The sequence below is a fragment of the Schistocerca americana genome, unplaced genomic scaffold (assembly GCF_021461395.2).
Source record: "Schistocerca americana isolate TAMUIC-IGC-003095 unplaced genomic scaffold, iqSchAmer2.1 HiC_scaffold_124, whole genome shotgun sequence".
NCBI classification, from domain to species: Eukaryota; Metazoa; Arthropoda; class Insecta; order Orthoptera; family Acrididae; genus Schistocerca; species Schistocerca americana.
In genome coordinates, this window is record NW_025725308.1 from 492,501 (window position 1) to 502,500 (window position 10,000).

Here is a 10,000-nt window from a genome sequence, read left to right on the forward strand (position 1 = left end):
TTTGCTCGCACGCGCAATGTGCAATCCACCCCTATAACGTGCGTTTCATGAAGAGTTATGTCCAATATGCGACATTCCCGCTGTCCCTATACATGAGCTGCGAGCTGTACCACTTACGAGCTACAGACGCGATCGCGTTGCTCTCTGTACGAATGCAGATGCTCAGCGGTCAGCTAGGAGGCGCTCCATCCATGTCGGTACCGGTGAGCGTTGCACTCGCAGTCGCAAAAACGTACGGCAAGTATATTACTCGGAAGAGTCAATGACAGTCCAAGCCCCCCTGCGTGGGAAGAGTCTTTCTAGGCCATGACCCACCGGAAGGGCGCAGCGTCCCCCACCCCAGACATGTGACGTCACACTATCGGTATTGACGACTAGACTGATTCCTTATAATCATTTGCCATACACCGGTGGAAGCTGCCGAGACGAGTAACTACATGGCGGCCTCGCCGTGTCACTAATGTACAGAGATACAACAGTTTCGACTGGAACCGGATGAAACGTATACACGGCGCTGATTAGTAATAGATAGAGCCATCAAAATACAGATAATGTATACAACTGTCCGTATACATGCTGAAAGACTCTGCTCACAATCACAACCACACGTCAGCCAGACACTCTTATCACGCACTACTCTCTGCCTGTAACAGGCACAGAGACAATATGTAAGCACCAGCATGGAACAACACCCAGTGCATCCTCTCCGCCACATTAGACTATCCACACTATCATAACCAGACCGGGAGGTCCACTCACAAAACAGAATATCCCACCCTTCCGACAACCACCATTGCTCAGCTAAGCCACCAACACCCACACATGTCCTACACAGGGGTACACCCAACATCACAATACTGCCTCCTGTCACAGCACACAAACAATGGCAGGAATGAAAGACACAGGTCTGCCACAAGCATGGAATCAGAGCGCCGCCTGTTATGAGCCAAAGGTGCACCCTGACGTGGCAAATCAGATGATGCCGCAGTCATTTACTTACGATAATCACAATCAACAAACCGGCCCCCCCCCCCCCCCAAAACACCTTTCCTTACAACAATGTGTACCTTAACCTAACCCGTATTGTGCCTTAACCTAACCCGTATTGTGCCTTAACCTAACCCGTATTGTGCCTTAACCTAACCCGTATTGTCCCTTAACCTAACCCGTATTGTGCCTTAACCTAACCCGTATTGTGCCTTAACCTAACCCGTATTGTGCCTTAACCTAACCCGTATTGTGCCTTAACCTAACCCGTATTGTGCCTTAACCTAACCCACGTTGTGCCTTAACCTAACCCACGTTGTGCCTTAACCTAACCCACGTTGTGCCTTAACCTAACCCACGTTGTGCCTTAACCTAACCCACGTTGTGCCTTAACCTAACCCACGTTGTGCCTTAACCTAACCCACGTTGTGCCTTAACCTAACCCGTATTGTGCCTTAACCTAACCCGTATTGTGCCTTAACCTAACCCGTATTGTGCCTTAACCTAACCCGTATTGTGCCTTAACCTAACCCGTATTGTGCCTTAACCTAACCCGTATTGTGCCTTAACCTAACCCGTATTGTGCCTTAACCTAACCCGTATTGTGCCTTAACCTAACCCGTATTGTGCCTTAACCTAACCCACGTTGTGCCTTAACCTAACCCACGTTGTGCCTTAACCTAACCCACGTTGTGCCTTAACCTAACCCACGTTGTGCCTTAACCTAACCCACGTTGTGCCTTAACCTAACCCACGTTGTGCCTTAACCTAACCCACGTTGTGCCTTAACCTAACCCACGTTGTGCCTTAACCTAACCCACGTTGTGCCTTAACCTAACCCACGTTGTGCCTTAACCTAACCCATATTGTGCCTTAACCTAACCCATATTGTGCCTTAACCTAACCCATATTGTGCCTTAACCTAACCCATATTGTGCCTTAACCTAACCCATATTGTGCCTTAACCTAACCCATATTGTGCCTTAACCTAACCCATATTGTGCCTTAACCTAACCCAAATTGTGCCTTAACCTAACCCATATTGTGCCTTAACCTAACCCATATTGTGCCTTAACCTAACCCATATTGTGCCTTAACCTAACCCATATTGTGCCTTAACCTAACCCATATTGTGCCTTAACCTAACCCATATTGTGCCTTAACCTAACCCATATTGTGCCTTAACCTAACCCGTATTGTGCCTTAACCTAACCCGTATTGTGCCTTAACCTAACCCGTATTGTACCTTAACCTAACCCGTATTGTGCCTTAACCTAACCCGTATTGTGCCTTAACCTAACCCGTATTGTGCCTTAACCTAACCCGTATTGTGCCTTAACCTAACCCGTATTGTGCCTTAACCTAACCCGTATTGTGCCTTAACCTAACCCGTATTGTGCCTTAACCTAACCCGTATTGTGCCTTAACCTAACCCGTATTGTGCCTTAACCTAACCCGTATTGTGCCTTAACCTAACCCGTATTGTGCCTTAACCTAACCCGTATTGTGCCTTAACCTAACCCACGTTGTGCCTTAACCTAACCCACGTTGTGCCTTAACCTAACCCACGTTGTGCCTTAACCTAACCCACGTTGTGCCTTAACCTAACCCACGTTGTGCCTTAACCTAACCCATATTGTGCCTTAACCTAACCCACGTTGTGCCTTAACCTAACCCACGTTGTGCCTTAACCTAACCCACATTGTGCCTTAACCTAACCCATATTGTGCCTTAACCTAACCCATATTGTGCCTTAACCTAACCCATATTGTGCCTTAACCTAACCCATATTGTGCCTTAACCTAACCCATATTGTGCCTTAACCTAACCCATATTGTGCCTTAACCTAACCCATATTGTGCCTTAACCTAACCCATATTGTGCCTTAACCTAACCCATATTGTGCCTTAACCTAACCCATATTGTGCCTTAACCTAACCCATATTGTGCCTTAACCTAACCCATATTGTGCCTTAACCTAACCCATATTGTGCCTTAACCTAACCCATATTGTGCCTTAACCTAACCCATATTGTGCCTTAACCTAACCCATATTGTGCCTTAACCTAACCCATATTGTGCCTTAACCTAACCCATATTGTGCCTTAACCTAACCCATATTGTGCCTTAACCTAACCCATATTGTGCCTTAACCTAACCCATATTGTGCCTTAACCTAACCCATATTGTGCCTTAACCTAACCCATATTGTGCCTTAACCTAACCCATATTGTGCCTTAACCTAACCCATATTGTGCCTTAACCTAACCCATATTGTGCCTTAACCTAACCCATATTGTGCCTTAACCTAACCCATATTGTGCCTTAACCTAACCTATATTGCGCCTTAACCTAACCCATGTTGCGCCTTAACCTAACCTATGTTGCGCCTTAACCTAACCTATGTTGCGCCTTAACCTAACCTACGTTGCGCCTTAACCTAACCTATATTGCGCCTTAACCTAACCTATATTGCGCCTTAACCTAACCTATATTGCGCCTTAACCTAACCTATATTGCGCCTTAACCTAACCTATATTGCGCCTTAACCTAACCTATATTGCGCCTTAACCTAACCTACGTTGCGCCTTAACCTAACCCACGTTGCGCCTTAACCTAACCCACGTTGCGCCTTAACCTAACCCACGTTGCGCCTTAACCCAACCCACGTTGCGCCTTAACCCAACCCACGTTGGGCCTTAACCCAACCCACGTTGCGCCTTAACCCAACCCACGTTGGGCCTTAACCCAACACACGTTGGGCCTTAACCCAACACACGTTGGGCCTTAACCCAACACACGTTGGGCCTTAACCCAACACACGTTGGGCCTTAACCCAACACACGTTGGGCCTTAACCCAACACACGTTGGGCCTTAACCCAACACACGTTGGGCCTTAACCCAACACACGTTGGGCCTTAACCCAACACACGTTGGGCCTTAACCCAACACACGTTGGGCCTTAACCCAACACACGTTGGGCCTTAACCCAACACACGTTGGGCCTTAACCCAACACACGTTGGGCCTTAACCCAACACACGTTGGGCCTTAACCCAACACACGTTGGGCCTTAACCCGCTCTGTAATTGTCATACGACGCGTTAAATTAGTGTAGTGTTGCCTAACTGCAACCCCCGCAATATAGTTTGCTACTCGCACTGCCTGGTCCCCAGTGTATCGCTTCATGTTAAACACCTTGCAGCGATACACTGTAATGTGGATGGCAGCAGGACGTACATGCTCAATGCCCTTCGCAGTTGTTCATTGGCATTCGCATGGCGAAGCACTTAGCCTACGCTGTGGTACGGCCTGTGTCAACTGTCCGCTGATGTTGTACGTCCAAATCACACACTGTACTGCACATTGGTCCTCATGTACTGAATGATACATCGTGGTACATGTGACCGTACAACGACTGCGCCAACAACGGCGAACCATGCGGTCCAACTGTTGTGCACTCAGCTATGTGTCGTCTCCCTATAAGAGCCGGATTGCAGTGTGGTATGCCCTGGATGGCGATCAGCATGAGCCGTCTGTTGATGTAGTGGCGCGTGTTGTCAGACGTAGTCGTCTCTTCTCACACACCGTGACAGCATGGTGCACTGCGTTCCACATCTGCGACATGCGACAGAGGCCGGTTGACAGTCGTTCGCGCAATGGACATCGCATACGTACGGGGGCCACCTTCCACGTGTTCGCGAAGCGTGCACATGTTGTTGCGTGTATGTGGGCAGACATAGTGTGTCGTGACACCTGACACAGGCATGCAACAATCGTTGAATTTGCAAATGGCGATGGACGTCTACGTTTGCTGGTGACGTTACGCAAATGAACAACTGGTAAACCGTTGTGGTGCGGTTGTTCTCGCTAGAGGTGAATCAGTGATGGCGACGATCGGTTGAGCTACCAACCGGTTGTTTCAGCGATACCCACCATGCCCACGAACGTGAATGGCATGTGGGTGTGAAGCGATACGCGGCGGTGGCTGGGTGGGACCGTCCCCGGCCGGTGAGGGGGGGCCTCCCGGCGTGCTGGCCGCGCGGTGCGTGGGCGCACGCGCTACAGCCGGCTGGTGGGGGCGGCCAGTGGCAGGCGCGCCGGCCGACGGAGGCGGCAGGCGGCGCAGCTGCGCGCCGGCGCACCCTGCACGCGGCGCCGTGCGGCCAAAGTAGGTCCTCGCGGGCCCGGTGCGAAGCGCGGTGGACATCTGCAGTGTGCTGGTCCGATTGAGGACTGTGTGCGCTGAGGATGCGCCGCCGCCCGGCGCTCGGCGCCGCGACGCCGTCTGCTGCTCGGTCGCCTCTGCGGTTCTCGCAGGTGGTTTGTATCGCAGCTGTGCGGACGTGTTGGCGCGTGCGCTGTGCTGGGAGAGTTCGCTTCGGCACCCAAGTGGGGCTTTTGTCCTTCTGTGGCGCTGGCGTTGGAGCTGCCGGCCACCGTAGGTGGCGCGTGTTGTCTCCCGCCGGCAATGCCACGACAGCACGCTCCCGGGCCTCTGTCGGCAGCGGCAAGCTCAGTTGGGAGCACGGGTGGTCGCACCTAAAGCGTCTACTCGCCAAACTCCGGGCGATTGCGCCTCTCTCGAACCCGACCAAGTACTTAGGACGGCGCTGCGCGCCGCCGGGACCTGAGAGGGTTTCGAGGTGTATCGTGCAGGGGAGCTCAGCCTCCTCCTGTTTGCAGAATAATTGAGCGGACGCTTGCGTGTTCGCGCGGGCCCCCGGGACACACTCCCGGGCGGCCGGCTGCTCAGCTCTAGTTGACGCAGCTCCCTGGTTGATCCTGCCAGTAGTCATATGCTTGTCTCAAAGATTAAGCCATGCATGTCTCAGTACAAGCCGCATTAAGGTGAAACCGCGAATGGCTCATTAAATCAGTTATGGTTCCTTAGATCGTACCCACGTTACTTGGATAACTGTGGTAATTCTAGAGCTAATACATGCAAACAGAGTCCCGACCAGAGATGGAAGGGACGCTTTTATTAGATCAAAACCAATCGGTCGGCTCGTCCGGTCCGTTTGCCTTGGTGACTCTGAATAACTTTGGGCTGATCGCACGGTCCTCGTACCGGCGACGCATCTTTCAAATGTCTGCCTTATCAACTGTCGATGGTAGGTTCTGCGCCTACCATGGTTGTAACGGGTAACGGGGAATCAGGGTTCGATTCCGGAGAGGGAGCCTGAGAAACGGCTACCACATCCAAGGAAGGCAGCAGGCGCGCAAATTACCCACTCCCGGCACGGGGAGGTAGTGACGAAAAATAACGATACGGGACTCATCCGAGGCCCCGTAATCGGAATGAGTACACTTTAAATCCTTTAACGAGTATCTATTGGAGGGCAAGTCTGGTGCCAGCAGCCGCGGTAATTCCAGCTCCAATAGCGTATATTAAAGTTGTTGCGGTTAAAAAGCTCGTAGTTGGATTTGTGTCCCACGCTGTTGGTTCACCGCCCGTCGGTGTTTAACTGGCATGTATCGTGGGACGTCCTGCCGGTGGGGCGAGCTGAAGGCGTGCGACGCGCCTCGTGCGTGCTCGTGCGTCCCGAGGCGGACCCCGTTGCAATCCTACCAGGGTGCTCTTGAGTGAGTGTCTCGGTGGGCCGGCACGTTTACTTTGAACAAATTAGAGTGCTTAAAGCAGGCAAGCCCGCCTGAATACTGTGTGCATGGAATAATGGAATAGGACCTCGGTTCTATTTTGTTGGTTTTCGGAACCCGAGGTAATGATTAATAGGGACAGGCGGGGGCATTCGTATTGCGACGTTAGAGGTGAAATTCTTGGATCGTCGCAAGACGAACAGAAGCGAAAGCATTTGCCAAGTATGTTTTCATTAATCAAGAACGAAAGTTAGAGGTTCGAAGGCGATCAGATACCGCCCTAGTTCTAACCATAAACGATGCCAGCCAGCGATCCGCCGCAGTTCCTCCGATGACTCGGCGGGCAGCCTCCGGGAAACCAAAGCTTTTGGGTTCCGGGGGAAGTATGGTTGCAAAGCTGAAACTTAAAGGAATTGACGGAAGGGCACCACCAGGAGTGGAGCCTGCGGCTTAATTTGACTCAACACGGGAAACCTCACCAGGCCCGGACACCGGAAGGATTGACAGATTGATAGCTCTTTCTTGATTCGGTGGGTGGTGGTGCATGGCCGTTCTTAGTTGGTGGAGCGATTTGTCTGGTTAATTCCGATAACGAACGAGACTCTAGCCTGCTAACTAGTCGCGTGACATCCTTCGTGCTGTCAGCGATTACTTTTCTTCTTAGAGGGACAGGCGGCTTCTAGCCGCACGAGATTGAGCAATAACAGGTCTGTGATGCCCTTAGATGTTCTGGGCCGCACGCGCGCTACACTGAAGGAATCAGCGTGTCTTCCTAGGCCGAAAGGTCGGGGTAACCCGCTGAACCTCCTTCGTGCTAGGGATTGGGGCTTGCAATTGTTCCCCATGAACGAGGAATTCCCAGTAAGCGCGAGTCATAAGCTCGCGTTGATTACGTCCCTGCCCTTTGTACACACCGCCCGTCGCTACTACCGATTGAATGATTTAGTGAGGTCTTCGGACTGGTACGCGGCATTGACTCTGTCGTTGCCGATGCTACCGGAAAGATGACCAAACTTGATCATTTAGAGGAAGTAAAAGTCGTAACAGGGTTTCCGTAGGTGAACCTGCGGAAGGATCATTACCGACTAGACTGCATGTCTTTCGATGTGCGTGTCGTGTCGCGCAACACGCTACCTGTACGGCTCGCAGTAGCCGTGCGCCGCGTGCGGAACCACGCGTGCTTCTCAAAACTAACGCCAATGTTGTGTGGTACGAGCGCTGAAGCGCTGGAGCGGCTGGCCTGCGGCACCTGGCGCCTGGCGCCGGTTTTGAATGACTTTCGCCCGACTGCCTGTCCGCTCCGGTGTGGAGCCGTACGACGCCCATCGGCCGTGAGGCCGTTGGACACAGAACGCTTGAACAGGGGCCGCCACACGCCTACGTCCCGCCTATGCAACTGTCTTGAAAGAGACAGTGGAAACTAAGAAAAGATCACCCAGGACGGTGGATCACTCGGCTCGTGGGTCGATGAAGAACGCAGCAAATTGCGCGTCGACATGTGAACTGCAGGACACATGAACATCGACGTTTCGAACGCACATTGCGGTCCATGGATTCCGTTCCCGGGCCACGTCTGGCTGAGGGTCGGCTACGTATACTGAAGCGCGCGGCGTTTGCCCTGCTTCGCAGACCTGGGAGCGTCGCGGCCGCCTGTGGGGCCGGCCGCGCCTCCTTAAACGTGCGATGCGCGCCCGTCGCCTGGCGGTTCGCATACCGGTACTTACTCGGTAGCGTGCACAGCCGGCTGGCGGTGTGGCGTGCGACACCTCGTACAACGACCTCAGAGCAGGCGAGACTACCCGCTGAATTTAAGCATATTACTAAGCGGAGGAAAAGAAACTAACAAGGATTCCCCCAGTAGCGGCGAGCGAACAGGGAAGAGTCCAGCACCGAACCCCGCAGGCTGCCGCCTGTCGTGGCATGTGGTGTTTGGGAGGGTCCACTACCCCGACGCCTCGCGCCGAGCCCAAGTCCAACTTGAATGAGGCCACGGCCCGTAGAGGGTGCCAGGCCCGTAGCGGCCGGTGCGAGCGTCGGCGGGACCTCTCCTTCGAGTCGGGTTGCTTGAGAGTGCAGCTCCAAGTGGGTGGTAAACTCCATCTGAGACTAAATATGACCACGAGACCGATAGCGAACAAGTACCGTGAGGGAAAGTTGAAAAGAACTTTGAAGAGAGAGTTCAAAAGTACGTGAAACCGTTCTGGGGTAAACGTGAGAAGTCCGAAAGGTCGAACGGGTGAGATTCACGCCCATCCGGCCACTGGCCTCCGCCCTCGGCAGATGGGGCCGGCCGCCCGCGCGGAGCAATCCGCGGCGGGGTCGTGTCCGGTTGCCTTTCCACTCGCCGCGGGGTGGGGCCGTTCCGGTGTGCGGTGGGCCGCACTTCTCCCCTAGTAGGACGTCGCGACCCGCTGGGTGCCGGCCTACGGCCCGGGTGCGCAGCCTGTCCTTCCGCGGGCCTCGGTTCGCGTCTGTTGGGCAGAGCCCCGGTGTCCTGGCTGGCTGCCCGGCGGTATATCTGGAGGAGTCGATTCGCCCCTTTGGGCGCTCGGGCTCCCGGCAAGCGCGCGCGGTTCTTCCCGGATGACGGACCTACCTGGCCCGGCCCCGGACCCGCGCCGCTGTTGGCTCGGGATGCTCTCGGGCGGAATAATCGCTCCCGTCAGCGGCGCTTCAGCTTTGGACAATTTCACGACCCGTCTTGAAACACGGACCAAGGAGTCTAACATGTGCGCGAGTCATTGGGCTGTACGAAACCTAAAGGCGTAATGAAAGTGAAGGTCTCGCCTTGCGCGGGCCGAGGGAGGATGGGGCTTCCCCGCCCTTCACGGGGCGGCGGCCTCCGCACTCCCGGGGCGTCTCGTCCTCATTGCGAGGTGAGGCGCACCTAGAGCGTACACGTTGGGACCCGAAAGATGGTGAACTATGCCTGGCCAGGACGAAGTCAGGGGAAACCCTGATGGAGGTCCGTAGCGATTCTGACGTGCAAATCGATCGTCGGAGCTGGGTATAGGGGCGAAAGACTAATCGAACCATCTAGTAGCTGGTTCCCTCCGAAGTTTCCCTCAGGATAGCTGGTGCTCGTACGAGTCTCATCCGGTAAAGCGAATGATTAGAGGCCTTGGGGCCGAAACGACCTCAACCTATTCTCAAACTTTAAATGGGTGAGATCTCCGGCTTGCTTGATATGCTGAAGCCGCGAGCAAACGACTCGGATCGGAGTGCCAAGTGGGCCACTTTTGGTAAGCAGAACTGGCGCTGTGGGATGAACCAAACGCCGAGTTAAGGCGCCCGAATCGACGCTCATGGGAAACCATGAAAGGCGTTGGTTGCTTAAGACAGCAGGACGGTGGCCATGGAAGTCGGAATCCGCTAAGGAGTGTGTAACAACTCACCTGCCGAAGCAACTAGC

At 53.7% G+C, this 10,000-nt stretch overlaps 3 non-coding genes across 3 annotated transcripts in view; all 3 read left to right on the forward strand.

The window, feature by feature from the left end:
* The first annotated feature begins 5,759 nt into the window (after positions 1-5,759).
* On the forward strand, positions 5,760-7,669 carry LOC124563747. Its single transcript, XR_006970297.1, has one exon. It is a non-coding gene; the product is annotated as a small subunit ribosomal RNA (ribosomal RNA).
* A 351-nt stretch (positions 7,670-8,020) lies between these two features.
* LOC124563826 lies at positions 8,021-8,175 on the forward strand. The gene has a single exon (XR_006970357.1). It is a non-coding gene; the product is annotated as a 5.8S ribosomal RNA (ribosomal RNA).
* A 188-nt stretch (positions 8,176-8,363) lies between these two features.
* LOC124563767 overlaps positions 8,364-10,000 on the forward strand; it is a 4,222-nt gene continuing 2,585 nt past the window's right edge. Inside the window, exon 1 of the ribosomal RNA XR_006970315.1 lies at positions 8,364-10,000. This exon is cut by the window's right edge and continues 2,585 nt beyond it. This is a non-coding gene — a ribosomal RNA (large subunit ribosomal RNA).